Genomic DNA, 14349 nt, shown 5'->3' with positions numbered 1-14349 from the left:
AACATGGCGTCCCATCTCAATTCCAGTCAATTTTGCATTGAAAAGTCAAATGCCCTCCTTCGCTTCCGAGCACTGTCATGCGCCCAAACAGTGGTTTACCTCCACTTATGGGGTATCTGCGTACTCAGGACAAATTGTACAACAAAGTTTAGGGTCCATTTTCTCCTGTAACCCTTGGTAAAATAAAACAAATTGGAGCTGAAGTAAATTTTTTTGTGAAAAAAAGTTAAATGTTAATTTTTATTTAAACATTCCAAAAATTCCTGTGAAACACCTGAAGGGTTAATAAACTTCTTGAATGTGGTTTTGAGAACCTTGAGGGGTGCAGTTTTTAGAATGGTGTCACAATTGGGTATTTTCTATCATATAGACCCCTCAAAATGACTTCAAATGAGATGTGGTCCCTAAAATAAAATGGTGTTGTAAAAATGAGAAATTGCTGGTCAACTTTTAACCCTTATAACTCCCTAACATTGCTGATGTAAAGTAGACATGTGGGAAATGTTACTTATTAAGTATTTTGTGTGACATATATCTGTGATTTAATTGCATAAAAATTCAAAGTTGGAAAATTGCGAAATTTTCAAAATTTCACCAAATTTCCGTTTTTTTCACAAATAAACGCAGGTAATATCAAATAATTTTTACCACTATCATGAAGTTCAATATGTCACGAGAAAACAATGTCAGAATCACCGGGATCCGTTGAAGCGTTCCAGAGTTATAACCTAATAAAGGGACAGTGGTCAGAATTGTAAAAATTGGCCCGGTCCATAACGTGCAAACCACCCTTGGGGGTAAAGGGGTTAACATTGTGTACGAAGGGACATGTTTTTGCATGCGTTCCCATGTGGATGCGCATGCATGCGTCGTTTCACGTTGTCCGGCGAACGCAACATGACGATTGCGGATGATTGCGTCAAAAAAGCATTACTGTCTATTGGAACGCATTGGCACGCAAGGACATGTGTATGCATGCGTTCGATACGCATGCGTACTTTAGACTGCGCATGTCCAGAAAAGGATGTCACCGCCTCCACCATGCGCATACAAAATGCAAACGCATGCCAAAATGCATTTAAATGCATGCACACTCAGCGTTTTTGTTTGCGTCATGCACAAGATGATACGCAGGCGTAAGTATGCTTTTGCATGTGTTTTGGCATACGTTTGCGCATGTAGATGATATGCTGCTCACAGAAACGCTAATGTGAACCTAGCCTAAGAGTATATCAAAATAGTAGAAGAGGTTGTGTTGCCTTATGCTAAAGAAGAAATACCCTTGTACTGGGAGTTTCAGCAGGACAACGACCCAAATACACAAGCAAGTAAGCAACATCCTTAATCCAGATCAATAAGATTGGTGTTATGAATTGGTCAGATCAATCCTCAGACCTCAGTCCGATTGAGAGTTTGTGGAGTGACATCTAAAATGCAGTTTTTGATACAAAAACTGGTTCAGTGATTAACAGAAAGGCTAAGTCTGGAAACAAATTTAAGTTTACACATCTACGGCGACTCAATAACGAATAGCTAACACCGGAGAAACAAGAGTCAAAAACTAGCCAGAAAAATCATAGAAACATATTTATTGAAAAGTCAATTACCACCATAAAACATAATATATAGTAGAAAATCATGTTATAAACAATGAATAGTGATTATATCCATACGTGCAACCAAAATTACAGGTTCACAAGACGGGACAATAGTGAACTAAGTATTCCCCCTGAGGAAGCGGTGATAGACGAACGTGAAACGCGCACTGGGGTAGTAAATCCAGGATCCAGACGGGTTACTACGGACACTTATGGGTAATTAACCCTTTTACCTTTGTACTAATTCTCTATATGTTGCGGAGTGTTTTGCTTGTGATGCGGGATATGGTTAGCGCGATTGTGCTACTGCAACATCTACTTTAGCTTTTACGCATCAGCTTTAATTGCACACATGTAGAGACTACAGATATTCACTACCGCAATACTTAGTTCACTATTGTCCCGTCTTGTGAACCTGGATAAGGGGACTCTGGAATTGCCATCAGACCGGCTGGACCCTGCCTACTCTGTCATGCGGCATTCTGGACTGTGGATGCTGAAGCCTTTAGTAAAGGTAAAGAGACTGCACCCATTGGGTCCTCGTTATTCACCGCACCTAGCACCATCCACCATCATCATCTACACTTCTGGGAAGCCCTGGGGATATACTTCACCTGTGGGAAGGTATACCATCTAGCTGTCATTCTATCACCCCAGCGGACCCCTAAGCAGCGTCGGTCACCCTGACCGAATACCACAGGTGGCGTCACGAACACTACCGTTATCTATGAACTCTGCCTTTTATTGGGCGCCCCTCATAGGGCCACGGTCCGGGTCGGGCCACCGTGACATCCTCACTGAGGGAACTGAAGGACCCAGTACCGAGTACCCCATTGCCCTTACGTGGGGGCGATCCATGAGCACTGCCCTACTCTTGAGTTCCTGCCCGGGGTACAGATACATGGTTCACAATTGAACTTGATGAATATGCAATGTCTTTTCAGCACGTTCACAAGCTGTGCCAGTCCTCTTTGTATTCTAGTGCCGTTCTCAAGTGCGTTACCACACCGTTAATATGCCATGTGTACTGCAGCTCATGTTACGGAATTAAAAAAAGGGGCACAGGAAGGAACCTGTAGGTACCACAAATCCCATCTATGGTCTCACTGGCTGTACATAGGATATGCCTGTATTTAGTTGGGCACCACGTTCACCTGGTAGGAGCCTCTGCATGAGGGATCATTTTGGGGTTCGGGACATGACATTTAATTTGATGGGCTCCTATAATAACATTAGCTTTCATTTCTGCAGTTCTACAGAGTGCACTTTATGGATGCACGTCATTATACAGAGAGAGCTATTCTCGTTTCAATTTAATATTATTACATACTTTTCCTTGGAAACTGTGTCAAAAGATCATTCCAAGACGGCTGAGAAATTCTGACCATATTATCACAAAAAATTGTGGGACATTTTCCTGACATTAGCAAGCAATGACCTTTGATTAAATCCAAGACGAGGCAAGACGAGACCTACAGTACCTATGCATACTTATAAGTGAAGGATTTAAATAGTTTCTCACACATTTTATTCATTCTGCATTAAAGGGTTATTCTCAACATTAAAAGTTGTCATCTATGCCAGCAGTCAGAGTCTACAAATCCTGAGAATGGGGTTTGAAATGCCCCTGTCAGGGTGAAGTGGTGGTCACCATGAGGCAAATAGGAAAGTACAGAACTCTGCAGCTTTTTCTGGTGGCGTCAAAGAACATGAATTGAGCAAGCACAAGTATGCAGAGCCACTATTCCATTCTGATAGGGCATTCAGAGCCCAATTCTTGGGATAGGTCCAAGTCCCAAAAGTTGGACACCAACTGATCAGCAATTTATCACCTACCATTTAGATTAGGGTTACCGCTTTATGGTGGGAGTAACTCTTTGAAGGCTATGTACACCTTTGCCTAGAATTTTTTTTATTGTTATTTGGCTTTTTAAATGCTAAGTTGAGCAACTTTGTAACTAGTATAATTTTTTTCCCCAGTTTGCTGCTGCAAAGTGTCTGCAAGTTCTTTATCTAGGTAAGTGATCTTCAAAAAAGAAAAAATACAAATCTGCCAGACCTGCTTGGCCTCTCTGGCCCATCCTTCATTCTCCTAGTATTAAGGCCCCGTCACACATAGCGACGCTTGAGCGATTCCGACAACGATACGACCTGTCAGGGATCGCTCAAGCGTCGCTATGTGGTCGCTGGTGAGATGTCACACAGTGAGATCTCCCCAACAACGCAGCAGCGATGCGGCGACCTGTAGCGACCTGTAGAACGATGCTATTTCATGATGATTCAATGGGACGTCCTGTCAGCGAGGTCGTTGGTAAGGTGTCAAACACAGCGATGTGTGCTACCCAGCGGGACCTCAACGATCAAAAAATGGTCCAGGCCATTCCGACACGACCAGCGATCTCACAGCAGGGGCCTGATCGCTGCTACATGTCACACATAGCGAGATCGCTACTGAGATCGCTGTTGCGTCACAAAACTTGTGACTCAGCAGCGATCTCGCTAGCGATCTCGCTGTGTGTGACGGGGGCTTTAGAGATAGCAGGAGGAAGGAGGAGGCTTGTTACATAGATATGCAGTCGAGAGGTGAGAAAGTATCTCAGGGAGGGCACTGAAAACAAGCTATAGATGATGCAGAGAGGAAATAAGTGCAGGATAGAAGCTGTGCTGATGTATTATAGCAAGTGATGAAAGTAGAACCGTGTATACTCACAGGCCTCACATCCTTTTTTTATTGCGTTAATCATATTGACCCATAAAATAAAGTTAATATATGTAATTTATACCCCATGTTTTATGGTGTAAAAACAAAACCCAGAAACAAGAGTGGAAATACTGTTTTTTTTTCTCTATTATATTATAATCTGAAAAAATAATTAAATGTATACAGTATATTATAGCTGCTGCTGCTCCCATGTCGGAGATCTGTAATTCATTTTCTCATGCCCAAAATGGCTGCTGCAGAGGCATTGGGCGCGCTGTGGTGAGCATAGTTGGGATGTTTGAGTCCTGCATTGACCCACCCCAAAAATCTTCTTTATATAACTGTTCCACCTTTCGGCCGAGGAGTCTCGGGAGATACAGAACCTTTGGCAACTATGAGTAATTCTGTGCCTCTCCTGCCTTTCCATTGATGTTGGATGGTCCATTGCTGGTAACGAAGGTGCTGTGTACATGAAGAACAATGCAGGGGAGGCATGGTTCAGTCTTTGCATATCACTCCTCATGTCTCCACAGTGGCCATTTTGGACATGAGAATGGGGCACTGATCTCAGACATAGAATGAGCGGTAGGTCTTTAGGTATAGTGACTCTACATTAGGATCTTAGCCACAATTCATGTCAGATGTGGAGTGTCTTTCTAAGAAGAGACACCATTTTTTAGGCCCGAGGGAGGAGCACTCCAGTAAATTATACTATTTCAGGCATCATACATGACTGTCACACTCTTCAGGTTATTTTTTCATTACTGCAACTCCATAAAACGAGCAGAAGACGTCTGCCTCGCACCAGCCTTGTTAGCAGCCATGAGTAACATATGGGCCGTACAAGAGGGAAATCTAAATAAATGTAAATAATTTGTATTCACATCGCTTGCCTACTAATTACTGCTGTGCATATTAATGTTCACAGTGCGAGAATACTAAGGGAAAACTGTCTCTCGGCAGCACGGTGGCGCAGTGGTTAGCACTACAGCCTTGCAGCGCTGGGGTCCTGGGTTCTAATCCCACCCAGGACAACATCTGCAAAGAGTTTGTATGTTCTCTCCGTGTTTGCGTGGGTTTCCTCCGGGCACTCCGGTTTCCTCCCACATTCCAAAGACATACTGATAGGGAATTCTAGATTGTGAGCCCAATCGGGGACAGCAATGATAATGTGTGCAAACTGTAAAGCGCTGCGGAATATGTTAGCGCTATATAAAAATAAAGATTATTATTATTAGGTGGAGATCACACCCGTCCTGAAAGCACCAGACTGCTGGTAGACATTACTAGATAATGAAATCCATTCATGGGCTCCACCTTGGGTGCTGCGGGCTGCCCCTCCTCCATTCAGCGTGACCGCGTCCAACAGAATTAATCCTTGGGATTCTCAGTAGTTAATTCTGTACCAATGTTATATAACAGAGAAGAGGGCAGGAGATGAGAAAGTGACTGGACACAGAGCAGCCTGAAAGGTCATCCACAAGTGCTTATCACAGAGGGCAGCACAGGTGGACATGAGGACGGGGTCACCAGAGGATCCTGACATCCAGCATCAATAAAATAAAGCTCTGTATTGTAGGTTAACATATCTAGACATATATCTTAATGTCTAATACACTTCCATGGGCCTCACTTATAAAAAGCAGTGTTATTTTTACATACGTTTAGCTGATAAACATGTTTTTTTTACAGTGCTGAAATGTGTTGGCAATACGGTATATATTCTTTCATAAAGGAAGATATATGTAGATGTATAGACATTTGTCTGCAACATATGGGTCCACTGCCAACAAACACTGGATTTTGTTTTGGAAATGCTGTATATTTTCCACAAACTTCAGTCTATGCATTGGAAAAGGTAAAATCTGTGGTGAAAATCCATGGCATAAATTGACAGTTTTCTTTAAAGTATGTGGCTAATACTTCACCCACTTAGTAGAAAATATTATCAGCAACAGATAATCCAAATGCAAATCCTAAAAGATTTGCTGTCTATCAAACCATACAGTCATTCGTAAGCCTTACATCACCAAGCACAATTTCAAGTGTCGGATGGAGTGGTGTACAGCTGCTGCCTCTAGACTCTGGAGCAGTGCAAATTTCTTTTGTGGAGTGACGAAGAACACTTTTCTGTCTGGCAGTCTGATGGATGAATCTAGGTTTGAGGAAAACCTGGAGAACTTATCATGTCAAGTACATTGTGCCAACTGTGAAGTTTAGAGACAGAAGGATAATGATGTTGGGTTGTTTTCCAGGGATTGGCCTAGAACTCTTGGATCCAAGGAAAATCATAATGGTTCAGCACAGAAGACATTTCGAACAATTTGAGCTTTCAATTTTGTGGGAACATTTTGGGGAAGGCCCCTTTTTCAGCATGATTGTGCCCAGTGGACAAAGCAAAGTTCATAAAGGCATGGTTGGGTAAGTTTGAGGTGGAGCAACATGCCTGGCTGACTTCAACCCCATCAAACACCTAAGTATAGCAGATATTGTGAATCTGGTCTTCTCATCCAACATCAGCATCTCACCTAACAGTATAGAAAAGACAGCGTGAGCACAACTACGAAATAAAGGGAAGTGCTAGGGTTAGGTTCCCAAACCATAAAGATGCAAGATAGTAAACCCAGCACTCAACTTAAGTATATATTGCAGCAAGGTTTATTGTAGTATGAACAATAAAACGTTTCGGTCCGTGGTGACCTTCATCAGTTACGTAATGTTCAATAGCAGAAGTAGACCGAAGATAAGTAGTGCCGTTTGTATAAGGCAAATATGGGGCTTCAAGCGCAATGCAGATCGCTATAGGAGAGAGTGAATGGTATTAGTACCTGGAGCAAATGTGCTCCCTGATGCAGAGACCCAGTGCCTGCGCCCGTGAGTGGGGCTACCCCCGCTTGCTCATGGCTATGGTACTTGCAATACTTGTCTGTCCATGTTCTTCCACTGCAGGGTGTTTTGCATCTCCTGACTCGGATGCTCTGAACAGTCACAGTTCAGTGAGCCAGAAGATGGCAATGCTGAGAAGTCCGGAGCAGAGCAGTGGCCAGTGAGGAGAGGTGAGGATTTAATTTTTATTTTTTTAATGTTTGAGGCATTATATGGACCCAGCATATACTGGAGCATTATATGGGGCCCATCATAAATTGGAGCATTTTATGGGCCACAGTATATACTGGAGCATTATATGGTGCCCATCATATACTGAATCATTTTATGGGGCCCATTATATATGGAGCAGTATATGGGATCCATCATATACTGGAGCATTATATGAGCCCATTATATACTGTAACTGTATGGAGCATTATATGCGCCCCATTATGTTTGGAGCATTATATGGGTCCCAATATACATGGAGCAATATATGGGGCCCATCATATACAGTATGAAGCAATATATGGGACCCATCATATACTGTATGGATCATTATATGGGGCCCATTATGAATGGCACATTATATGGGGCCCATTATATACTGATTGGAGCATTATATGGGGCCCATTATGTATGGAGCAATATATGGGGCTCACTATTCTGTATTATTATTCTGTATGGAGAAATATATGAGATTCATAATACTGTGTGGATTATTATATTGGGTCCATTATACTGAATGGAGCAATATATGGGGCTCACTATACTGTATGGAGCAATATATGTGGCTCATTATACTGAATGGAGCACTATGTGGTGCCCATAATACTGTATGGAGCAATATATGGAGCTCATTATTCTGTATGGAGCAATATTTGGGGCTCATTATTCTGTGTGGAGCACTATGTAATGCCAATAATACTGTATGGAGGACTATACTGTCAGTTTTTTAAGCTGCTGTAGAAATTACAATAGATATATCTCATGTAATGTAAGAAGTGAAATCTGGCATTGTACTATGCCTATATTTCTTTGCCGTATCTGTGCATCATGAATCATGGTATATGTTAAAGGGGCCCATTGAGAATCTTTCGCCCAGGGCCCACGAAAACCTGGAGCCAGCTTTGCTCTATTTTATTGTCAATGGATTTAGAATGGGACTATATAAAAGCTCCTGTAGATGCAATGTGTAGGTGTTCCATTACCTTTGTTTATATCAGAAGTCCCCAACCTGTGAGTCGGGAGCCACATATGGCTTGTAGGCCTATGATGTGTGGTTTGCGGCTGTCCACCAGCTTGGTGCATTAGCACCATGTCTAACAAATAGCTATGAAGAGAAGATCTGCAGATGATTTTTTTTAAAGAAGCCCCACACAGAGGGCATAGCTAGATGCGCATATAATGGGTGGGGTGGGGGAATAAAAATGGTAACTTGGAGATAGAATGACACTGCCAGTTAGTTGTTTGAAACTGGATGCAACTGTGTGGCAAGTATGCTTGATACAAGAATACTTAATGGGGCTAAAGTGGGCACTCCCGGATATAATTATCCTGCTTATAAGGGAAGGAGCACAAGATCACTATATGCTTTTTGTGGGGAAGTTTTGGCTGGCTTTATACTATGTTCCCGGTGTGTCTACTGTGGGGAGAGGGGCTTTGAATGTGGCTTGTGTCCAGGCTTGGACTGGCCCACAAGAGAACAGGAGAATATTCTGGTGGGCCCCTGTACAAGAGTGGGCCACCACCCTCTTATATGAGCAGTACCTGGCATTATATACGTGAATTACTATGCACAGACAAAGGCTGAATTTTATTCATTTATCAATCTACCCAGTTCATTGTTATATACATTTGTGATTGAGGATAATGTCACATTTGCATGTAGTTGTAAAGTGGGGCCCTGCAGCTTGGACTGGTGGGCCCTTGGCCCCCAAGTCCAACACCTCTTGCGTTCATCTCTCAGAGCTCAATGTGGCTCTCATGGTAAGAAATATTGGGGGCCACTGATCTATATAGTGTAGTTTACAATTTTTCCAGAGCCATGACAAATCTGATGACAGACGTGGATTACAAATATTTATTGGACTATGGGGATTTTGTCAGCAAAAATACTGCTGCAGACTACAATATATTTACAGTCAAAAACTCATCTTGATGAAACAGAACGTAGCACCAATGTGAACAGTCACGACAAAGTGAAATGTGACATGAGCAGAGTCAAATTCTTCATCTAAGAGTACGTTGTGAAATTACAACTCCCAGCATGTCCTGCCAGTGTTGTAGTTTCACAACAGCCACCGTTTTATCCTCTCATCTGTCTTTGTTTGGCGACTGTCACAACGAATATGGGAATACTGCAGTTATAAGTTCCTCTCTAACATCACCTCCCATCACTGCAAGAAGGAAAATCCACAGACATCTCTCACTACTGCGTGTGTCACGTTTAATTCCCGTCTGTCTCTACACTACCTTGTTATTGCAATCGTTATGAACATGGAATTATCCAGCGACTATGACATAACAGATGTCATCGAAATAGTAACCATGAACTGCGGTGCAAGACTGCTGGGTGCAGCGCTGCATCTCATATGACAATTCAGAAGTGCTCAGAGATAACACAAAATTCACAGTTAATCCCTTCGCCTGTCTATGCTCTGTTTAGTAACCACAACAGATAGCGGCGATTACATGCCACCAACAACCTGCCTGCTAAAATGCCGGAATGTCAGTGGTAAGTGTGACAGGACAGAGTGATGAGTGGGCTTTAGGTGCCCTTAGGTGTCCACTGAAAATATGGTGTTAGAGTTAGATAGTGGGGAGAATAGCTCAGGGCTCTGAAGGGGCTAAGATGAGTTAGCGATAAACAGTTTGTTTAAGGGCTCGCGATATGACCATATTTTCGGTTCAAGTGCAAAACATGGGATTGCACTCAGACCAATGTTATTCTATGAGGCTCTGCAGATAGATGATTTTTTTCTCGGACCGAGTCGGTCCGAGGAAAATAATTGCAGCATGCCCGAGTTGGATCCGGTTATCGGATCACACTTGGCCATGCAAGTCAATGCGGCGGTGGAAAACATCGGACTACACTTGGTTGACATCTGTGAGCATCCACATTTTTGCGGACTGATAGAAAGGAGAAGATGGACAATTTATTTTTTCCATCTTCTACTTGAGAGAATGGGATCAGACTGTGATCCCACACAGATAAAACTCTGATCAGAATGTGATTTGCATAATTGGCTTGTTTCTATCCGATGAGAGACTGTACGCTGGTGTGACCCTAGCCTTACTTATCACCTATCAATAGCAACGTACAGAGTGGTATAGTCAGCAGTCAGGCATAACTGTGGCCGATCTATTCATGTTTATGGGACTAACATCTCAGCAGCGGTCATGAGCGACCATGCTACTTCATTCACTCCAGATGCAGTAAGAAAAAAATGTAGGGTAGGGACTCCAAGTGATCGGAGGGTTGTCACATGTGTTGTAGATTTCAACTTTCAGTAGAAGCATTCAGCACAGAGACATTATAGGAGAATAAACTGTTCTGCTTAGGACATATGTGGCACCCCATGAGTCCGGCTCCCACAGTGGCATTGCCTCCCTCACAGGGGGTGATGCCATGCCTGGAAGCAAGGAGGGGTCCCCTTACCAGGTAACACCAGCATCCAATACTTTTCCTACTCCAGACCAGAAGGGGAGCTCTAACACCCGGTTCCATCGGAGCTTCCCTATAAGTTCTAGCCTGGAGGCAGAGTGAGTAGTCAGTAGTCTGAGTCTGAGAGGAGAGAAGTCGAGAACCTGGGGAGTGGAGCAGTAACCAAGCTCACCCCAGAACGGACCACTGACAAAATAGGATGCCAGAGTCCTTGGCTGTGTGGGTGCTGTACGCCCTGTAAGGATTTCACTCACTCAGCTGCGACGGCTGACACTCAGGAGACGTGTTCCTTTAAAGTTCACTGGGTTTATTGCTTCATAAACCATGTGGCAAATAACAGAAAGCAAAATGGGCCTTTGGTTCAGGCAAAGAAAAACAAGTGTCCAGTTCATCCGGCTCAGTCCTGAAGCCGTAACACACTCAGGAGGGTTTCACCTCCACACATATCTGCTGTGTAAAGGATTAGCCAGTCTTATAAAGAGCTAACCCCACCCAGTAACCCATCACATGATTAGCCATGTGGTCTGACATTACCACAGGTCCTGAAACACATATACAAGATTATGTGCAAGAAAGGAATACTCCGGGCTACATTACAGCAACCAGGCACTTATGTGGCACATACCTCCCATCGACTACAAACCCTTTAGCCATGCTACATACCTCCCCCCTCTGCCTAAAGCCGTGGGGCTTGGCACTTTCCCCCACTAAACAAGGGATTCTCGATAGGGCATCCGCATTACCGTGCAGCTTTCCGGCCCTATGTTCCACATGGAAACTGAAGTCCTGCAGGGCTAAGAACCAACGGGTGACTCTAGCATTTCTTCCTTTCGTTTCTCTCATCCACCTAAGCGGGGCATGGTCAGATACCAGTCTAAATTTACGTCCCAGCAGATAGTACCGCAATGTGTCCACTGCCCATTTTATGGCCAAGCACTCCTTCTCAACGACTGAGTAGTTCTTTTCAGATGAGGACAGCTTCCTACTCAGATAGAGAACAGGATGCTCCTCCCCATGTAGTTCTTGGGAAAGGACTGCTCCCACCCCAACATCTGAGGCATCTGTCTGAAGAATAAACTCTTTCTTGAAGTTTGGGGCCATCAGAACGGGTTGCTTACACAAAGCGTTTTTCATTTCTTGGAAGGCTGACTCTGTTTCTTCGGACCACTTAACCATTACTGATTTTGTCCCTTTTAGCAGGTCAGTCAGAGGCGCAGCCATCGTGGCGAAGTTTGGGATGAACCTCCTGTAATATCCCACGATTCCCAGGAAGGCTTTAACTTGTTTCTTGGAAACTGGTTTTGGCCATGTTTGGATTGTCTCCACTTTATTGATTTGGGGTTTTATTTCTCCATGACCCACTATGTATCCAAGGTACTTAGCTTCTTCTTTACCCAAGGCGCACTTCTTCGGGTTTATAGTAAATCCGGCCTCTCTTATAGCATCCAACACCGCTTGGACTTTCTCCAGATGACTCTCCCAGTCCGGGCTAAAGATGACGATATCATCTAGGTACGCAGCAGCGTAGGCCTTATGGGGTGCAAGGACTCTATCCATAGCCCTCTGGAAGGACGCCGGAGCTCCCTGTAGGCCAAACGGCATCCGGGCATATTGGAAGCATCCATCAGGTGTCGAAAAGGCCGTCTTCTCCTTGGCTTCCTGTGCCATGGGGATCTGCCAATACCCCTTTGTCAAATCCAAGGTGGATATATATCTGGCGTGCCCAAGCCTTTCTATGAGCTCATCAATACGGGGCATGGGATAAGCGTCGAACTTGGAGACTTCATTCAACTTCCGATAGTCGTTGCAAAACCTCCACTCTCCATCAGGTTTCGGGACCAGGACAATTGGGCTCGACCAACCGCTCTTGGATTCCTCAATGACCCCAAGCCTCAACATATGCTCCACTTCCTTGGAGATAACTTCTCGACGAGCCTCAGGAATACGATAAGGTTTCACATTCACCCGCACATGTGGCTCTGTTAGGACCTCGTGCTCTATGACCTTCGTGTATCCTGGCAATTCTGAAAACAGGTCCCTGTTTTTCTGGAGTAACTCCCGGCACTGCTGTTTCTGGGTCTTTGATAGCGTCTCTGCTATAGTAACCGCTCCAACCTCACCTTCTGGGTTGCTTAACAATGACGGAGTTGCTGTCGGCTCTCTATCTTGCCATGGCTTGATGAGGTTGACATGGTAAACTTGGAATGGTTTCCGTTTCCTGGTTGGTGAATTTTATAATTTACCTCACCAAGTTTCTCGACAACCTCATATGGCCCTTGCCATTTGGCCAAGAACTTGCTTTCCACCGTTGGAACTAATACAAGAACTCGGTCTCCCGGATTGAACTGCCTCACTCTTGCAGACCGGTTGTAGACCCTGGCTTGAGCTTCTTGTGCTTGGAGAAGGTGTTCTTTCACGATAGGCATCACCTTTGCAATCCTCTGCTGCATCAGGGCCACATGCTCAATGACGCTTCTGTGGGGTGTGACTTCGGCCTCCCAGGTTTCCTTGGCTATATCCAGGAGTCCTCGTGGATGTCGGCCATATAGAAGCTCAAACGGTGAGAACCCTGTGGAGGCCTGTGGAACTTCACGAATGGAAAACATCAGATAGGGTAAGAGACAATCCCAGTCTCTACCGTCTTTCTCTATAGCTTTTCTCAGCATGCTCTTTAGTGTCTTGTTAAACCTCTCAACAAGGCCATCTGACTGGGGATGGTACACCGAGGTCCTCAACTGGGAGATCTTCAGGGATTTGCATAACTCCCTCATCACCTTGCTCATGAAAGGTGTACCCTGGTCAGTCAGGATCTCCTTCGGCAGACCTGTCCGGGAAAAGACATGGACCAACTCGCGGGCTATGCTTTTTGAGGAAGAATTTCTCAAGGGAATTGCCTCAGGATAGCGTGTGGCATAGTCCAGGATGACTAATATATACTGATGGCCCCGAGCTGATTTAACTAAGGGACCGACCAAGTCCATGGCAATTCTCTCGAACGGTACCTCAATAATGGGCAGTGGCACAAGGGGGTTCCGGAAATGAGGAGTAGGAGCAGTTAGCTGACATGTAGGGCAGGACCTGCAATAGTTCACTATTTCCCGGTGACACCCAGGCCAATAGAACCTCTGCACAACCCGTTCCTGCGTTTTTTCCACCCCCAGGTGTCCACCCAAGATGTGTGAATGGGCCATGTCCAACACTTTCCGTCTATACGGACCCGGCACTATCAACTGCTCTACCAACTCCTCCCGTATTTTCGTGACACGGTACAACAACTCCCCCCTCAACAGAAAATGGGGAAATCTTGTGTCTGCCCCCGGCTCCTGTACCACCCCGTCAATAACTGTGACATTATTAAAGGCTTCCCTCAGAGTGGGGTCCCTATGTTGGGCAGTCCCAAAATTTTCACCGGTAACTTCTAACTCCAGAATGTCAGATGTAGGGGATACTTCCTCCTCATCCCCAACCAGAACACAAAAAGGAAAACTATCTGCCTCTGAGTGTGGCGATACCCT

The sequence above is a fragment of the Ranitomeya imitator genome, chromosome 2 (genome assembly GCF_032444005.1).
Source record: "Ranitomeya imitator isolate aRanImi1 chromosome 2, aRanImi1.pri, whole genome shotgun sequence".
Lineage (NCBI taxonomy): Eukaryota > Metazoa > Chordata > Amphibia > Anura > Dendrobatidae > Ranitomeya > Ranitomeya imitator.
Note: the sequence above shows the minus strand (reverse complement) of the source record.